This window comes from Schistocerca cancellata, chromosome 8, assembly GCF_023864275.1.
Source record: "Schistocerca cancellata isolate TAMUIC-IGC-003103 chromosome 8, iqSchCanc2.1, whole genome shotgun sequence".
NCBI classification, from domain to species: Eukaryota; Metazoa; Arthropoda; class Insecta; order Orthoptera; family Acrididae; genus Schistocerca; species Schistocerca cancellata.
This window is the reverse complement of record NC_064633.1, coordinates 153,343,183-153,361,887: the sequence shown is the minus strand read 5'-3', so window position 1 is coordinate 153,361,887 and position 18,705 is coordinate 153,343,183. Positions and strand designations below refer to the sequence as shown.

Genomic DNA, 18,705 nt, shown 5'->3' with positions numbered 1-18,705 from the left:
GACACTTAAATCTATACTCGATGTTAACAAATTTCTCTTCTTCAGAAACGCTTTCCTTGCCATTGCCAGTCTACATTTTATATCCTCTCTACTTCGACCATCATCAGTTATTTTGCTCCCCAAATAGCAAAACTCCTTTACTACTTTAAGTGTCTCATTTCCTAATCTAATACCCTCAACATCACCCGACTTAATTCGATTACATTCCATTATCCTCGTTTTGCTTTTGTTGATGTTCATCTTATATCCTCCCTTCAAGACACCATCCATTCCTTTCAACTGCTCTTCCAAGTCCTTTGCTGTCTCTGACAGAATTACAATGTCATCGGCGAACCTCAAAGTTTTTATTTCTTCTCCATGGATTTTAATACCTACACCGAATTTTTCTTTTGTTTCCTTTACTGCTTGCTCAATATACAGGTTGAATAACATCGGGGAGAGGCTACAACCCTGTCTTACTCCCTTCCCAACCACTGCTTCCCTTTCATGTCCCTCGACTCTTATAACTGCCATCTGGTTTCTGTACAAATTGTAAATAGCCTTTCCCTCCCTGTATTTTACCCCTGCCACCTTTATAATTTGAAAGAGAGTATTCCAGTCAACATTGTCAAAAGCTTTCTCTAAGTCTACAAATGCTAGAAACGTAGGTTTGCCTTTCCTTAATCTTTCTTCTAAGATAAGTCGTAAGGTCAGTATTGCCTCACGTGTTCCAGTATTTCTACGGAATCCAAACTGATCTTCCCCGAGGTCGGCTTCTACTAGTTTTTCCATTCGTCTGTAAAGAATTCGTGTTAGTATTTTGCAACTGTGGCTTATTAAACTGATTGTTCGGTAATTTTCACATCTGTCAACTCCTGCTTTCTTTGGGATTGGAATTATTATATTCTTCTTGAAGTCTGAGGGTATTTCGCCTGTTTCATACATCTTGCTCACCAGATGGTAGAGTTTTGTCAGGACTGGCTCTCCCAAGGCCGTCAGTAGTTCCAATGGAATGTTGTCTACTCCGGGGGCCTTGTTTCGACTCAGGTCTTTCAGTGCTCTGTCAAACTCTTCACGCAGTATCGTATCTCCCATTTCATCTTCATCTACATCCTCTTCCATTTCCATAATATTGTCCTCAGGTACATCGCCCTTGTATACACCCTCTATATACTCCTTCCACCTTTCTGCTTTACCTTCTTTGCTTAGAACTATGTTTCCATCTGAGCTCTTGATCTTCATACAAGTAGTTCTCTTATCTCCAAAGGTCTCTTTAATTTTCCTGTAGGCAGTATCTATCTTACCCCAAGTGAGATAAGCCTCTACATCCTTACATTTGTCCTCTAGCCATGTCTGCTTAGCCATTTTGCACTTCCTGTCGATCTCATTTTTGAGACGTTTGTATTCCTTTTTGCCTGCTTCATTTACTGCATTTTTATATTTTCTCCTTTCATCAATTAAATTCAATATTTCTTCTGTTACCCAAGGATTTCCATTAGCCCTCGTCTTTTTACCTAGTTGATCCTCTGCTGCCTTCACTACTTCATCCCTCAAAGCTACCCAGGCCGAAGAACAGGCAGTGATGAACGCATGAGGATGCAGAAGGCGAGGGAAACCACTACATTAAGGACACATAACGCGTATCCACAGGATATGTGGCTTGCTCTTGAAAAGGTGTCATGATGATGTCTCCAATGGCAAATAATTCCAGAATAGTTCGCCATTCGGGTATTTGGGACGGGATTGCCAAGGGGGAGGTGACCATGAGAAAAAGATTGAACAACCAACGGAAAGCGAACGTTGTGGCGTCGGTGAGTGGAATGTCAGAAGCTTGAACGTGGTAGGGAAGCTAGAAAATCTGAAAAGGGAAATGCAAGGCTCAATCTAGATGTAGTAGAGGCTAGTGAAGTGAAAGGGAAAGAAGCCAAGGATTTCTGGTCAGATGAGTGTAGGGTAATATCGACAGTAGTAACGGGAGTAGAATTCGTTATGAATAGGAAGGTAAGGCAAATAGTGTGTTAATGTGAACAGATCAGTGACAGGGTTGTGCTTATCATAATCGACAGCAAATCAACACCGACAACAGTAGTTCAAGTGCATATGTCGACGTCGGAAGCCGAAGATGAAGAGATAGAGAAAGTATATCAGGATACTGAAAGGGTAATACAGCACGTAAAGAGAGATGAAAATCTAATATCCATTGGGGACAGGAATGCAGTTGTGGGGGAAGGAGTAGAAGAAATGGTTACAGAAGAATATTTGCTTGGGACAAGTAATGAGAGAGGAGAAAGGCTAATTGAGTTCTGTAATAAAGTTGAGCTTGTAATAGCGAATACTCTGTTCAAGAATCACAAGAGGAGGAGGTACACTTGGAAAAGTGTCGGGTGATGTGGGAAGATTTCAGCTATATTACATCAAGGTCATGTAGAGACTCCGAAATCAGATAGTGTATTGTAAGGCGTACCCAGGAGCAGATATAGACTTAGATCACAATGTAGTAGTGATGAATAGTAGGCTGAAGTTTAAGACATTAGTCGGGAAGAATCAATACGCAAAGAAGTGGGTGCGAATGTACTAAGGAATGAAGAGATACGCTTGAACTTCTCTAAGGCTATGGAATAGCAATAAGGTATAGCTCAGTAGACAGTATTGTAGAAGAGGAATGGACATCTCTAAAAAGGGCAATCACAGAAGGGGAAAATAAATCATAGGCACAAAGAAAGTAACTTCGATGAAATCATGGATAGCAGAAGAAACACTTCAGTTGATCGTTGAAAGAAAGAAGTACTAAAATGTTCAGGGAAATTCAGGAATACAGAAATAAGTCACTGCGGATGAAATAAATAGGAAGTACAGGGAAGCCAACACGAAATGCGAGGATATCGAAAAAGAAATGATTGTCGGAAGGACTGACTCAGCATATACGAAAGTCAAAGGACCTGCGGTGAAATGAAAAGCAGGGGTGGTGAAACGGGCATTCCACTGTTAAGTGCAAGGGAGACATTGGATAGGTGTAAAGAGCACATTGAAGCTCTCTATGAGGGAGAAGATTTGTCTGAGGTGACAGAAGAAGAAAGACGAGTCGATTTGGAAGAGAGAGGGCATCCAGTATTAGAAGCAGAATTTAAAGGAACTTTGGAGGACTTAAGATCAAATAAGGCAGAGGTGATACATAACATTCCATCAGAATCTCTAAAATCATTAGGGCAAATGGCAAGAAAACAACTATTCACATTCATGTGTAAAATTTATGATTTTGGCGACATACCATCTGACTTTCGGAAAAATATCATCCACACAATTCCGAAGATTGCAAAAGCTGACAAGTGCGAGAATTATCGCACAATCATCTTATCAGCTCATCCAATAATCGCCGGCCGCGGTGGTCTAGCGGTTCTGGCGCTGCAGTCCGGAACCGCAGGACTGCTACGGTCGCAGGTTCGAATCCTGCCTCGGGCATGGGTGTGTGTGATGTCCTTAGGTTAGTTAGGTTTACGTAGTTCTAAGTTCTAGGGGACTTATGACCTAAGATGTTGAGTCCCATAGTGCTCAGAGCCATTTGAACCATCCAATAATCTGACAATAATAATATACAGAAGGATGGAAAAGAAAATTGTGGGTGTGTTAGGTGACGATCAGTTTGGCTTTCGGAAAGGTAAAGGCACCAGAGAGGTAATTTTGACGTTAGAGTTGATAATGGAAGCAAGACTATAGAAACATCAGGACACGTTTATAGGCTTTGTCGACCTAGAAAAAGGTTCCACAGTGTAAAACGGTGCGGGATGTTCGAAATGCTGAGAAAAATAGGAGTAAGCTATAGGGAGAGACAGGTAATATACAACATGTTTAAGAGCCAGGAGGGAATAATTAGAATGGACGACCAAGAACAAAGTGCTCGGATTAAGAAGAGAACAAAGTGCTCGGATTAAGAAGAGTGTAAGACAGGGATGTAGTCTTTCGCCACTACTGTTCAATCTGTACATCGAAGAAGCAATGATGTAAATAAAACAAAGGTTCAGGAGTGGGATTAACATTCATGGCGAAAGGGTATCAATGATACAATTCGCCGATGACATTGCTATCCTGAATGAAAGTGAAGCTGAATTACATAATCTGCTGAAAGGAACGAACAGTCTAATGAGTACAGAATATGGATTGAGAGTAATTCGAAGAAAGATGAAAGAATGACAAGTAGCAGAAATGAGAATAGCGAGAAACTTATCAGGATTGATGGTCACGAAGTAGATAATGTTAAGGAATTCTATTTTTCCTGTTCAGAAAAATAACCAACGATGGACAGAGCAAGGACGACATCAAAAACAGACTAACACTGACAAAAAGAGCATTCCTGGCCAGAGAAGTCTGTTAGTATCAAATATAGACCTTAATTTGAGGACGAAATATATCAGAATGTACGTTTGGAGCACAGCATCGTATGGTAGTGAAACATGGACTGTGGGAAAAGGAACAGAAGAGAATGGAAACATTTGAGATATGGCGCTACAGACGAGTATTGAAAACATGGTGGACTGATAAGGTAAGGAATGAGGCTTTTCTGGGCAGATCCGGAGAGAAAAAGGATGTGTGGAAAACACTGACAAGGCGACGGGACAGGACGATAGGAGATCTGTTAAGGTGCCAGAGAATGATTTCCATGGCATTAGAAGGAGCTGTATAGGGCAAAAACCTTAGATGAAGACAGAGGTTGAAATACATCCAGCAAATAATTGAGGAAGTAGGTTGCAAGTGTTGCTACGAGACGGAGAGGTTGGCATAGGAGGGGAATTTGTGGCGGGCCGCATCAAACCGGTCAGAAGGCTGATGACTGAAAAAAGAAATGGGTTGGCTGGTTGGTTGATTTGGTGAAAGAGACCAAACAAGGAGGTCATCGGTTCCATCGGGTTAGGGAAGGATGGAGAAGAAAGCCGGCGGTGCCTTTTCAAAGGAACCGTTGCGGCATTTGCCTGAAGCGATTTAGGGAAATCACGGAAAACTAAATCAGGATCGCCTATCGCGGTGTTGAACCGTCGACCTGTCAAATGCGAGTCCAGTGTGCTAACCACTGCGCCATCTCGCTCAAAAAATGAGGATAACGCCATTGGACAGTGCACGGCAAGAAAATTATTTTCTCGTTTTAAGGAGAGTTGTTTTGACATGAGTGACTCTCCACGCTCAGAAAGAATTTCGGGACTTGATGAAGCTCGTTGAAACGCAATAATCCACAATGATCCACGTCACTGCACTCGAAAAAAGGCAGATGTGATGAACTATGAATATTCCACCAACGTGCTACATTTGCATGCGGTGAGGAAGGTTCAAAATGCGGGTACATGTGTACCGCATGCTCTAAGACAAAATCACAAAAATCTGCGGGTGGCCATATGTGCGTCTCTGCTTGTGCATCATCAGTTGGCTGGTGAACAACACCGTCCATTCCTATCCAGTATCATTACAGATGACGAGAAATGGTGTCTTTATGCTAACATCAGGGAAGGAAGGAGTGGTTGAGCAAAATGAAAAAAAAAAGAGCAGCAGCTCTCCACACACAAAGACTTGCGCGCATCCAGAAAAGACAATGTCAAGCATCTTGTGGAACAGCGACGGTACGGTGTACTACGAATTGTATCGTTACTGGTGGTGCTAATCCACTGTAACACCCACCCGCATTCTGCTAGACTGACAAAACACAAAAAATACTGTACAGGAGTTGGGTTGGGAAGTCATTACGCACTCTCCTTATTCACATGATCTTGCGCCGTATGATCTTCACCTTTTCTGCTGTCTATCGAACAGCATCAAAGTACGCCCTTTGCGGATGCAAATGCGCTCCGAACGTGGCTCGATGAGTTCTTCGGCTTCAACCGCGTAATTTCTACAGCCGCGGACTCGTAAACTTACCCGAGCATTGGCAAACAGTTGTAAATAGTGAAGCAGAATATGTCATCACTAAAATCTGTGTTATGTGTATCTGTTGTGTTTATTAAATTTCTGGAAAAACGCTACTATCTTACGCACTAGCTCATGAATGGTTTCCATCGGTCGCCAGGAACGTTGGGACCGCTAAATTGTGAGGAAACTGTATAGAATCCATGTTTCCTTAGCCGCGTGGGGCAGCGAGTGATCGTTCGGAAGAGGACGACAGAGCCAACTGCGGGCCGCCTGTTTCCGCACAACAATACGTGCAAAGCGAGTGCTGGGGAACAAACATCGTTCACGGAGCTTCGGCACACGGATGCAGTACTGCAGTCATCGGTCACTGCGATGCGCGAAATACACACAGCTTGCTAATAAACTACGGGTCTGGCGAATTATTAGGCGGTCGTCAATGTCTTATCTCAGAGCGTCCAGACAAAATACCGTGCAGTGAAGTGAAAGACGACGAATCCCGAAACTTTTTTGACTATCCATCCCGCTTTACTGATCAACCTAATTCTTTGCCATCTCTAACAGAACTGCAACGTCACTGGGTTCACTTCAAAACTATTATTTCATTTCTTTTAACTTTAATTTCTTTCACAAATCTCTAGTAGTTTTCTTCATTCCTTGCTCATTGTGCAGATTAAATAATCAGGGAAACATTAATGTAACCCTATTTCACTCCCTTCTCTCCCACTTACAAGTCAAGATTACAGCTACATCAGTACTCCGCAAGCCACCTGACGATGTGCGGCGGAGGGTACGTCTGGTATCACCAACATACTCCCCCTTCCCTGTTCCACTCGTGGATGGCGCGTGGAAAGTTATGTTTGTCGGTAAACATCTGTTTTAGCTCTGATTTCTCGGATATTCAAGTTGTGGTTATTTTGTGAAACGCATGTGGGAAGGAGTATGTTGTGGATTGGCGGGAGAGCCAACACCTGTTTACTAGAGGAAGCCGAAAGGCATGCGTTTTAGCTCACGCAGGCTGGCGTGAGGTCTGGAACAGGACAAGGAAATTAGACTTCAGAAAAAACGGACGTAGCTGGTGGAATACTTAACTTTAATCCATAAATGGTGAACATCGCTCTTGACAGTACATTATTCATAATCTCAATAGTAACTGGTAATGGCGCCTTGCTAGGTCGTAGCAAATGACGTAGCTGAAGGCTATGCTAACTATCGTCTCGGCAACTGAGAGCGTATTTTGTCAGTGAACCATCGCTAGCAAAGTCGGTTGTACAACTGGGGCGAGTGCTAGGAAGTCTCCCTGCCGTGTGGCGGCGCTCGGTCAGCAATCACTGATAGTGGCGACACGCGGGTCCGACGTATACTAACAGACCGCGGCCGATTTAAAGGCTACCACCTAGCAAGTGTGGTGTCTGGCGGTGACACCACAGAGTATTTCGTTGCCACTCTTTCCGGAACGTATTATCTCGGAATAACGATAGTAAACCAGTCCAACGCCTCTCTTGTAGCGTCTGCCACAAGATCCCGCGGCGAATGGCGCCGCTCTTAGTTTGAATCTTCTCTGTCTCCTCCAGTTAGACCTGTCTAATAAGGGTCCTAGAGTGATGAGCAGTACTCAAGAATCGGTCAGACACTTTCTTGTCAGCCATTTATTTCATGGGTAAGTTATATTTCAGTAAGATTTTCCGAGATGTTTTACGGTAGATAGTGTTTCAGAAATTTTTCTTCAGGGGTATAGTTGTACAGTGGTGTATTTCTTTTCCTATGCATTGGCAAAATGTTACATTCAGGATCAACTGTCAGATCCTGCACCATTCATCAATCTGAACTCTGCAAATCGATACTGTCTTCTGGTGTTCCTACGAACTTACAGGCAACAGCGCCATCTGGAAGCAAGCTTAAAGAACGACACATTTTACTAGATTATTTGTATCCACTGTAAACGCTATCGGTCTTATCACGCTTCCTTGAGGTACTGCGGAAATTACTTTTACGTCTGTCGATTTTGTTCCGTTAAGCGCGAAGTGTTAAGCTCTGTCAGCAAGAAAGTCTTGAATCCACTCGCAAATCTGGTCTGAAACTCAAGAAGCTCTTATTTTTTTCACTTAACGGCAGCGACGAACGGTGTCGAATGCCTTTCTGAATTAAAGTAACAGCGTCTACCTGTGTGCCTACGCCTACAAAACCGTGCATCTGGCTTAGGAATAGAGCGAGCTGAGTCTCGTAAGATCTATGTTTGAGCAATCCATGTTGATTTTTAGGAAGTAAATTTTCGGTTTCCAAAAACTTGAATCACCAGGTTGAATTTCCTTTTCGCTACTAACTTAAAGTACTTAACGGTTTCAGATAACTTGTTGCAGCACATTTTTCTTAATTTCTTGTTATGTAGTTAGAACGTTTTGACTTTTTGGAGAAAAGTTCTGCGTCTATGTCGAAAAACAAAGACAGTGATATCTGTGAAATTTGGCAATGATTTCACTTTCGCTTTCACTTATTTCTGTTTCGAAATTTTCTTCCGTTCTTCTCTTCTTCGACAACTTAAGCAACACTTTTTTAAAACATCGACATAGTCAACTCCCCTATTATTTACGCCTCCTTCTGAAATACTGTATATGAGCTCTAGACAGGGCTTCGATGCGCTTGCCGTATAGGGAAGTTAACAGATGCATTAAATCGCTGCCGTGAAAGCTCTTGGAATTTGATTCCAGCCAATTCTCGCGAGAGTTTGTGAACAGGTCTTTCAGGGGTCTTTCTTTCTTTTGCTTTGTTATTGTGGCGATGAGTGCCACTCAGCTCTTCGTCATGACTCGTGCAACGTTGGATCGTGAGAGAACGACGACGAACACACAATGGAGTCCGCTGATCTTTACTACCACCCCGCGGGGTAAGAATCGATTCAGATAATCGTTCGTCCACTGCAGTGATTTCGCCTCGTTTGGCGATGTAGCCATTGCTAAATGCGAGAGGTTGTTAACATAGGATGTCGTTGTTTCAGACCCGTTTAATTGTCACCGTTAATTCAGCCACATAAAGGTGGATAATAATCATGTCTCTGGCGTCGTTTCTGAGCATGTAAGATATTTCGTCTTCCTATGAAAATACAAGTCGTCAAGCGAGCTACTCGGTGGAATGAGAATCAGCGTCATTGGCTAGTCATAATGCTATTGCTAGTAAGTTAGTAATAATTATATTCCATTCTGCAACCGGTTAACGTTTTTTCAGCAGCTTTAACGCTGTATTTCGTTTGTAGTTTAACAGCGACTTTACTAGAAATATGTATTTTCACTGTTTTCAAAGATCGAAAAGACGAAGTCCATGTATCTGATTATTAATCTGCTCCTAAATTCTTTTACTTCGTTCCAGGACATGAGACGTGCAGCTAAAATACGAAAACCTCAATAGAATTCCATTTACGCGAACGCTGTTTAACCGAGAAGCAGAGTACTCCGAAACACACAAGTTTTTAGGACAAACATTTGCTAGATTATTTCAGTTCATTTGTATTAAAGTTCTCGTTATTAAAGTACATTGTAGGTTATAAGCATTATAAAAGTTAATTTCGCGTGTTTATATCATCATCAAGATAGTCCTGCAGTTGTAGTTTGACTCTTCGGATTACACTTCCGTAGCTCTCAGATAACCATTGCTTACCCCCAGAGAAATTCTCGTCATCATGACAGTGATACTATCGTATTTCTTGTTTAAATGGATGTGTTTCTGACGGAACTTGGCTTTGTGAATATACTGGTGCGATGAGACGACAACAAACAGCGTATCTAACCATATTCTTCACCGAAAATGAAATACGAGGCAGCCTTTTCGTTATGAAAACCACTAATCCACAGTGCCGGGAATCAGTGTAAATACCCCAGTTCCGTATGGAAAAAAATCTTAATTGGAAAAGTATTAAACAGACAGACGTTCTCGCTAACTCCACCCTATAGCATGTTAAAAGATGTGACGGATCGCGAATTGCCACCGTCCTGATTTATTCTGATAGGTGACCTCGCGATTTAGTTCCCAGACTGTGTTGAATAAAGCATCTTCTGAGAGATCAACAAAGTGCCGGCTTGGGGGACTTCCTGTGTATTAACTGTGTTGGGAATGCTACAGAACACTCACTGACTGATCTCCGGTGCCACCGATACAACCGGTGGACTAGCAGTCAGCCACTTCCAACGATCAAACGACCGCAAGGCGATAACTGCGGGAGGTGTCACAGAAAACACGTCTGTGCCGGGTGCAGATTGAAAAACTATAATTATATCGCTAATTAAGGGTCTTGTATGAACTGCTCTGTTGTAAACTATTCAGCGCCCGAAAAGATATCATTGGTATTTTTTTATAATGTACTTACGTGATCTAATGATAGCCAGGGACTCAAATGGCGCCTACATGTAAAGAACTGGAATTGTGTTAAAGCTATAATTTGTGATTTGGTATTGGGAGACTGCCTTTATTAAGGTGACTTTATTATTAGGTATGCTGTGTGGAAATTTAGGACTGCGTACTTTTAGTTCAGTTGTAATTTAGAATCCTTTATGAAGACGTGACTGATTGTTTACTCTTAGGAGAAGCTAGAAACTTTGTGGAGATGGCGAATTTTTGCAATCGCCGTAGTTGCGAGATTTCTCTACACTCATCCTCGGAGTCACATCTATACATATTATAAAAATGTATGTATGTATGTATGTATGTGTGTTCCATATCTCCTCATAAACCACTGGACCGACTTCAACCAACTCGTATCACTTACTGTCTGGAAAGAATCGCTCTGGGCTGAACACAACTTTCTTATCGAAGGTGCGATGTCCTTAGGTTAGTTAGGTTTAAGTAGTTCTAAGTTCCAGGGGACTTACGACCATATATGTTAAGTCCCATAGTGCTCAGAGCCATTTGAACCATTTATCGAAGGTGCTGGGGAAACTGCCTCATCACGCGCTGCATTTAAGGTTATTAAGTGTTCTCTACTAATTCTAATCGAAACACATTCCCCAGAAAATGTTCACATAAGTCGCTGAATGCACATACTAAAATATATCATTGTACAACACGGATATACGACTTCATAAAAACTGAGATTAGTGAAAAATTGCCATATCAAACTTGACGTTTTAATTTATTACTACTTCATCAGTAAGTAAATTCACAACACATTTCGCTGACAGCAGACTCATACAACACTGGGTGTACCTGCAAGATTCTGTCACTGTACGACACGTAATTCAGGAGATATGGTTTCATAACTATGGAACTACAGGGAAAAATTCGTTAGAGGTGCAGGTGAAATATGTGCACAAATACGTTTGAAATATTTGACATATGTGGACGCAGGCAACTAAAACTCCGTCCGAACAGGCACACCGCTCTCCTGGCCGTATGTCAGTTTACGAGACCAGAGTCACTACTTCTCAATCAAGTAACTCCTCAGTTTGCCTCACATGGGCTGAGCGGACCCCGCTAGCCAACAGCGCTCGGCAGACCGGATGATCACCCATCCAAGTGTTAGCCGAGCCCAACAGCGCTTAACTTCGGTGATCTGACGGGAACCTGTGTTACCACTGCGGCAAGGCCGTTGGCTGGACGTAAGCAAAGCCATGGGGAAAAAGTTCATCCTGAACCCCAGGAACGATTTCAGTCAAATTTGGTGCATATATTAGTTACAGTGTGGAAAGAAATACTGTGGGGGTGAGAGACCCGTATATTAGTGGTGCTGAGAACGTGGAGAGAGAAGGGGAGGAGATGAATAGAGAAGGAAACAGGAGGAGATGGATTACGAGGTGAGCATAAGAGATGGGTGCAGACAGGGGGAGGAAGAGATGGTCAGAGAGAGAGAGTGAGGCGGAAATAGAGAGAACGGAAAGCAGGAGATGGGCAGAGTAAGGAAAGAGGAAGAGATGAACAGATAGAGTTGGGAGGAGAGCGCGAACTGCCAGAGGGGGAGGAAGAGATGGACACGGGGAGAAGGACGACTCGGCAGAGGAGGATGGAGCAGATGAACAGAGGGGGGACGAGCAGATTGACAGAGAAGGAGAGGGGGAGAAGGAGATGGACTAATAGAAGATTGGAGTATAAACATGCCCGGGCAACGCCAGGTGCTCAGCTAGTGCTTTATAATTCCGGGCTTATAAGCTACTTGAGAATAGCGCTTCATAAGAGCATGTAGTTAAAGCCTCTCTTGCGGGGGATTTTCGTGGGTCGATGACAACACGTGAGTGCTTCCAAGTTCGGAGAGATCTTTTGATGGATCGTCCAAGGTTAGTCACTGCCACCCGACAGAAGACGTGCCACAGAAGAAACGACAAGATGGCAGGAGACAAAGTAACTACATAATTGCGTAAAAATCGAAGGAAATATTTCGAATTTCAAATGCAGTAAGTGGTAAACTACACACAGAGAGAATACGAGTTGTTCACTAAGAATGTGAGTTTTAGAGATTCGTTGCATGGGACGGCATAGATCGTAGCGCCTACCAGCTTATCGACAGAATGTAGGTCGGAGGCCACAGGTTTGAGGCAGTTCAGTTCTGGCGTCCGTCGATCCCAGTTCTCGCGACACGACTAAATTGTTGGCAAGATTATACTCTACCATTCCGTCTCCAAGGTAATGGAAGCGAACATGTCGTTTTCTGTTTTGGTGTCAGACTCCTGTGCCAGTGCTCACATTGTCAAAGAGCGGATAAGCCTCGGTGAGTGAAAGAGAAACTAATGAGATACAACTGAGCAGCGAATGAGGCGGAGAGTGGTGGCTCTGGCCGTCTTACAACCTGGATGGTGAGCGTCGACAGCTAAAACAAAGTCCACGTCGCCAACCCTACAGGGAAGGTGTGCTGACGTACACCCTATAACGTCGCAGTCTGGCTAACTAGCGGTACAGCTGTATATACGGACGTTACATAAAAAATCTATTTGGGCTGCGCTGAAATCCCACGGAGTGCGTATTATTTGTCTTGATCAAGTCAAGCAATTACGTGCTCCATGGCGTTTTTAAACACAGCTACACGTAGGGATATATCAGTTCCTATTCCGGTATTAATCATAGCTTCATTATATGCACAACACCAATATCTCCACTAACGTTTTTCAGTTTACTAGAGCCTGATAGTTCGTAACAGAGCGATAATTTGTTAATGCGGCAAAGAGTACTTATGCACGCCGCGTTCCTTGGACAATCAATGTCGTCGCACAGATAATTATTCACTGAGTACACAATATTGAATGGATTGAAAGAAGTTATTAAAGCAGTAATAACACTGAATGCTGGTTTGTTGCACTGTTTTCACATCCTAACATTGCCGTAAGGAAGTAGCTTTTCCTGTCTGGGTGGGATTAATGACGTATACTTCAGTCTAAGATATTATGTCCATTATTAATAGTTTCTAATTTTGGGTAGTGTCCAGTCTTTTATAGGAAATATTCAATTTAAGAAAATTTATAATCTTTCACTATCTGGATTCTACGTGATATGCTATTTGAAGTTGCTGATTTGCTTCTTACAAGTTCAGTGCGTCGTAGTAGGTCACAAATCTTTAGCGTTCAAAAAACAATCTCGTCGCACCCCACGTATACGAGCACACGCTGAGGTACGACTTGCTCCGGCAAACTCTCGTAACACAGTAACAGTGCGTGGCTCTTTCTTAGGTATTACACACGCTTCTCAAAGGGTACTCATGAGGAGTATTCTTTGAGATCGTTCGTCCTACTCCGTGATTTCTAATTACGGTACTTTGCGATCTACTATGATTTTATTTTGAAACTAAGCTACTTGGTACTGAATTTCTTTTCTATCTTTGTGCTACTATTCAAGCAACATTATTCCAAGAGGGACATTTTTTCTCTTTTTTTATGAAATTTGGAACTTGATTTTTGTGACTTTTGGGCTTTGGGATACTATTTTAATATTCCTCACTTTTCGTCCAAAGGAAGCGGCGTTACAACCTGTTACGTCTTGACGGCGGAGGCGAGGGCATTTTCAGCTCTAGGGTTGCCCTCTTCTCGTGGTGCCAACACGTGGACGAGAAATGTCTACGTGACCGCACGTGCCACGAAAGAATTTGACCGAAAACGGCTTTTACTGACAGTCAACGCCGTATTATGATATTTAACAAAAGTGATTTATGGGAATCACTTAATTATTCGGACATCATTGTTTGACAGTAGGTCCACTATCCGTCCATAACACTGTGGTACTTTCAGAATTTTGCGCATTGCTGATTTCTACAAGATTCTGCGATTCACAACTGAATGCCTGGCAGATTTTTCATCGAGCAACCTTCAAGCTACTTCTCCACCGTTCCGTTCTCGAACGGCATGCGGGAAAAACGAACACTTAATGCTCTCTGTGGGAGCTCTGATTTCTCATATTTTAGAGTTATGATCGTTTCTCCCTATGCAGGTGGACGTGAGCAGAATATTTTCGCATTCGCAGGAGAAAGTTGGCGATTGAAATTTCACGAGGAGATCAAATGGTTCAAATGGCTCTGAGCACTATGGGACTTAACATCTGAGGTCATCAGTCCCCTAGAACTTAGAACTACTTAAACCTAACTAACCTAAGGACATCACACACATCCATGCCCGAGGCAGGATTCGAACCTGCGACCGTAGCGGTCGTGCGGTTCCAAACTGAAGCGCCTAGAACCGCTCGGCCACAACGGCCGGCACGAGGAGATCCTGCCGCGAAGAAAGAAGCGTTTGTTTTCGTGATTGCCACCACAATTCACTTATCATATCTACGGCACTCTCCTATTTCGCGATAATACAAAACGAGCTGCCCTTTCCTGAACTTTTTTCCTGTCCTCTGTCATTCGAATCTGACGCGGGTCACAAGCCTCACAGTAGTACCCCAGAAAAATGCGGACAGGCGTAGTGTAGGCAGCCTCGTTAGCAGACCTGTTGCATTTTCTAAGGGTTCTGCCAACAAATAGTCTTTGGTTTGCTTTCCCCATAACATTGTGATGGTTCCAGTTTAAGTTATTCTTAATTGTAACCCCTAAGTAAATAGGTGTATTTTCAGTTTTTAGATTTCTGTGATTTAATGTGTAACCGAAATTTAGAGCATTCCTTTTAACACGTATGCGGATGACTTGACACTTCTAATGATTTAAAGTCAAATGCCACTGATTGCACCATACAGGTATCTATTATAAATCATTTTGCAATTAGCTTTCGTTATCTGATGACTTTACAAGACGGACAGCATAATCTGCGAATAATCTAAGAGGTCTGCTCAAATTGTCTCCTACGTCGCTTATGTAGATGAGGAACAATAGATGCCTTTAATGCTTTCTTCGGGAGCGCCAGACATGACTTCTGTTTTACTCGATAACCATCCATCAGTTACTACCAATTGTGACCCATCCGACAGGAACTCGCAAATCCAGACGCACATCTGAGGCGTTACTCCATAGGCACGCAGTTTCATTAGAAGTCGCTTGTGAGGAACGGTGTCAAAAGTCTGTTAAAAATCTAAAAATACGTTATCAATTTGACATTCCTTGCGGATAATACTGCTATATTCGAGAGAATAAAGAGCTATTATGTTTCCTGAATCCCTGCTAAATGTTTTTCAGTTAATCGTCTCCTTTGAAGTAATTTTTTGGAAGAGATTTGATTATCAAGTTTGTGTACTTGGTTAATACAGATGTAGTCAACCTGTGGTGTCACCGCCAGAGACCACACTTGTTGGTGGTAGCCTTTAAATCGGTCGCGGTCCGTTAGTATACGTCGGACCCGCGTGTCGCCGCTGTCAGTGATGGCAGACCGAGCGCAGGTATAGAGAGACTCCCTAGCACTCGCCCCAGTTGTACAGCCGACTTTGCTAGCCATGGCTCACTGTCTGTCTGATTTGCCGAGACGACGGTTTAGCATAGCCTACAGCTACGTCATTTGCTACGACCTAGCAAGGCGCCATATTCAGTTACTATTCTGAACAGATAATATTGTGAATCATGTAGCGTCAAGAGCGACGTTCATCATTAATGGATTAAAATTAAGTATGAAACTAATTACGTCCACTTTCTGAATTCTAATTCCTTGTCAAGTTACAGACCTCACGTCAGTATAGTTCTTCTCTCCTCACGCCAGCCTGCGTGAGCTAAAACGCGTGCATTTCGGCCTCCATTCCTAATACGGTGTTGGCTCTTCTGTCAACACAACACTACCCGTGATTACGGTCATTCTATTCGTAATTTCGTTAGCTGTGGAAGTGTGTGATCGGAATCATATTATGACGTGCCCTTTCTTTGAGTGGGACGGTTGTAATAGTTGACTTGGCCTCACCAACGTGAGTCTAAAACGCTCTGGAAAAGTCTACGATCGACATAAAGTATCACAAAGAATACCTTCTTATACTGAAGATACAGAGTTTCTCACAAAACGTTGTCTTCCTTTCACTTTCTTTCGCGTTCTGGCTTAGAAACAATCACTCTAGATAGGTTCTTCTAGCAGCCTTCCTTCTTCATTCGATTGGAATTTCATTTAGAATAAGTTGTTGTTTGTATCTGACAGTAAATTACTCAGCAGTCCACCTCCAAAGAGATGCTGCCTAAAGGTAGACTGGAAACATCACCATGATCCCGTTTCACAGAAACTGGGCGTAATTAGCGGTAGCTTGCATCATTGAGTCAGTCCACTTCGGGTAGCTAAATTTCGTGACTATTGCCTACAGAATACTGTTCGGCTTCCAGCCTCGGCCCCCAAAGGGATTCAGTTTACCATAGATGGAAGTATTTATTTACCAATGCGATTAGTTGACATTTTCCGTGATTTCGTGAAGTAAACTTGCTGTACTGCTTTCAACAGCGTGTCAAGAAATATTACCTCGAAGCTAAATGATCTGATGACTGGAACGGCAGCAGGGACATGAGATGAATGTTAGAAGAGCAGTGAGAAGTTAAATCGATCCGATCGAGCAAAAGTTTCTTTGAAACTACTTGACATTAATGGCCGGTTAAATAAAATTAAAGGCCGAACTGATAACCTGAAAACTAGAGAGAGAACAGCTTTTATCCCCAACGCCTTACTATACCTGTAATATTTCACTCGTGGCTATTCCCAGTGAAAACGCTTTCCTATTATTTTCGTAAAAGAACGAGAAGCAGTAAGAAACCTTAAAAGAATAGTGTGTTAATTATGGATGTCTGATTGCAACTGCAGCTAGTGTCTGCTTGAATTAACAAGAAGGCCAAGTCTGTTTGTTTGGACAGTAAATACAATGAGTAACAAGTACCTCTTTGTTTGGACAGACAGTTAATGACCTTAAGTGGCCCTAGTGTACCAGTTTACATTTACACACAGCGTGTTACTTCTGTTTAAAGAGGCGACGGCAAGGCAACTGTTGCTTGGCTGTTTAATCCCTGGTCCGTGTTCATAATGCAGTACAGCGTTAGCTACGTATCCCGAGGGTTAGGACGGTGCGCAACGTTGTCTTGCTTCCCCAACTAGGTCTCTAGGGCGACGGAAGTTCAAAATCTTTAAGGAGTTAACAGAAAGGTTTGCAGTTCGTTTTATCACAGTATGGAAACATCCCCATAACTTCCCAGTGTGTCCATATGGACACAATTGTTGACTAGTTTTGTTTTTACTTCATTGTTGGCTTACAATTATATTTAGCGTTGGCGGTCACATAGTTTTCAGGGAGGGTTTGAATTTTACGTACAGTGTGTAAACACTTCATTGTTACTATTTACACTGTGATTGTGACAGCCTGTATTTCAGGGAGTGCTTTGACGTCCGCAATGGAGCATGTTGATGTAAAGTAAGTAATGTTTCGTAAAGAACTTCTTCCTCCTGGCATTTGAAACTGTTTGCAGTATATCTAAATATATTTATAGAGATTTTCATTTGAGAAAAGTTGTTATCCATCGATTCACTTTCTGTTTATGAAGTGATTATTTCAGCCGTGTCCGTATGGACACGCTGGGCAGTTGCAGGGTCAAAAATGATTTCGTTTCTTTTTCTCTTTTCATATCATAAAAGAGGTCTGGCAGAATCTTTAGACCCTGGTTTGACTGTGCAGGATGTTTTAGACATCCTGTTTGAGGATTCAAATGCTCCTCAGGCTGATGGAATTTACACCACGCCCCCTGATCCAGCAGTGCTCACGGATGAGGATTCAGGTGATGAGGATGAAGGAGGAACAGCAGATAATCTCAATCCTAGACCACTCAGGGCTAAAGCACAAATAAGATTAACAGACACACACACAGAAACAGATTTCAGAAATATAGATTACGGGAACAGAAATATGTAAAAAAACCTGGGTTCATGGTGCACTAATTTCAAATTTGAAGTCTTTTCCTGATCCATGCTTTGACACGTATGTTGATAAGTCTGCAGTGGAAATTTTCGAATTCTTCTTTGATGATGGTCTGATACAATTCCTAGTTGATGAGTCAAACAACTATGCACTTTTCAAGAACTTTCGAAATCCTAATATAACTTGTGAAGAAATGAGGTGTTTTCTGGGGATCCTCATTCTAAGTACTTATAACTCTCTCCCTAATAAGAGGTTATACTGGGATTACAATTTAGACACACGAAACGATTTTGTATGCAATGCCATGAGGAGAAATCGTTTTGAACAAATTCTTAGATTTCTGCACTGTAACGACAATAACAAATTTGATGAAAAGGACAAGGTGTGGAAAATTAGACCCTATATTGAAATAGTTAGAGACAGATGTAATAAAGTGTTTGTTCCTCAGCAACATCTGTCTTACGATGAATCAATGATAAAATATTTTGGGAGACACTCTTGCAAGCAATTTATTAGTGGGAAACCAATACGATTTGGATATAAAGCACGTTGTTTATGCACTACTTCTGGATATCTGGTAAA

The 18,705-nt window shown here is 42.3% G+C and overlaps 1 protein-coding gene and 1 pseudogene across 1 annotated transcript in view; one reads left to right on the top strand and one right to left on the bottom strand.

Moving 5' to 3' along the window:
- Positions 1-18,705, top strand: part of LOC126095433 (lachesin-like) — a gene marked incomplete at its 5' end in the record, with an annotated part of 731,549 nt that overhangs the window by 24,680 nt on the left and 688,164 nt on the right. The gene's annotated exons all lie outside the window — the stretch shown is intronic.
- On the bottom strand, positions 11,328-11,445 carry LOC126095967 (5S ribosomal RNA; annotated as a pseudogene).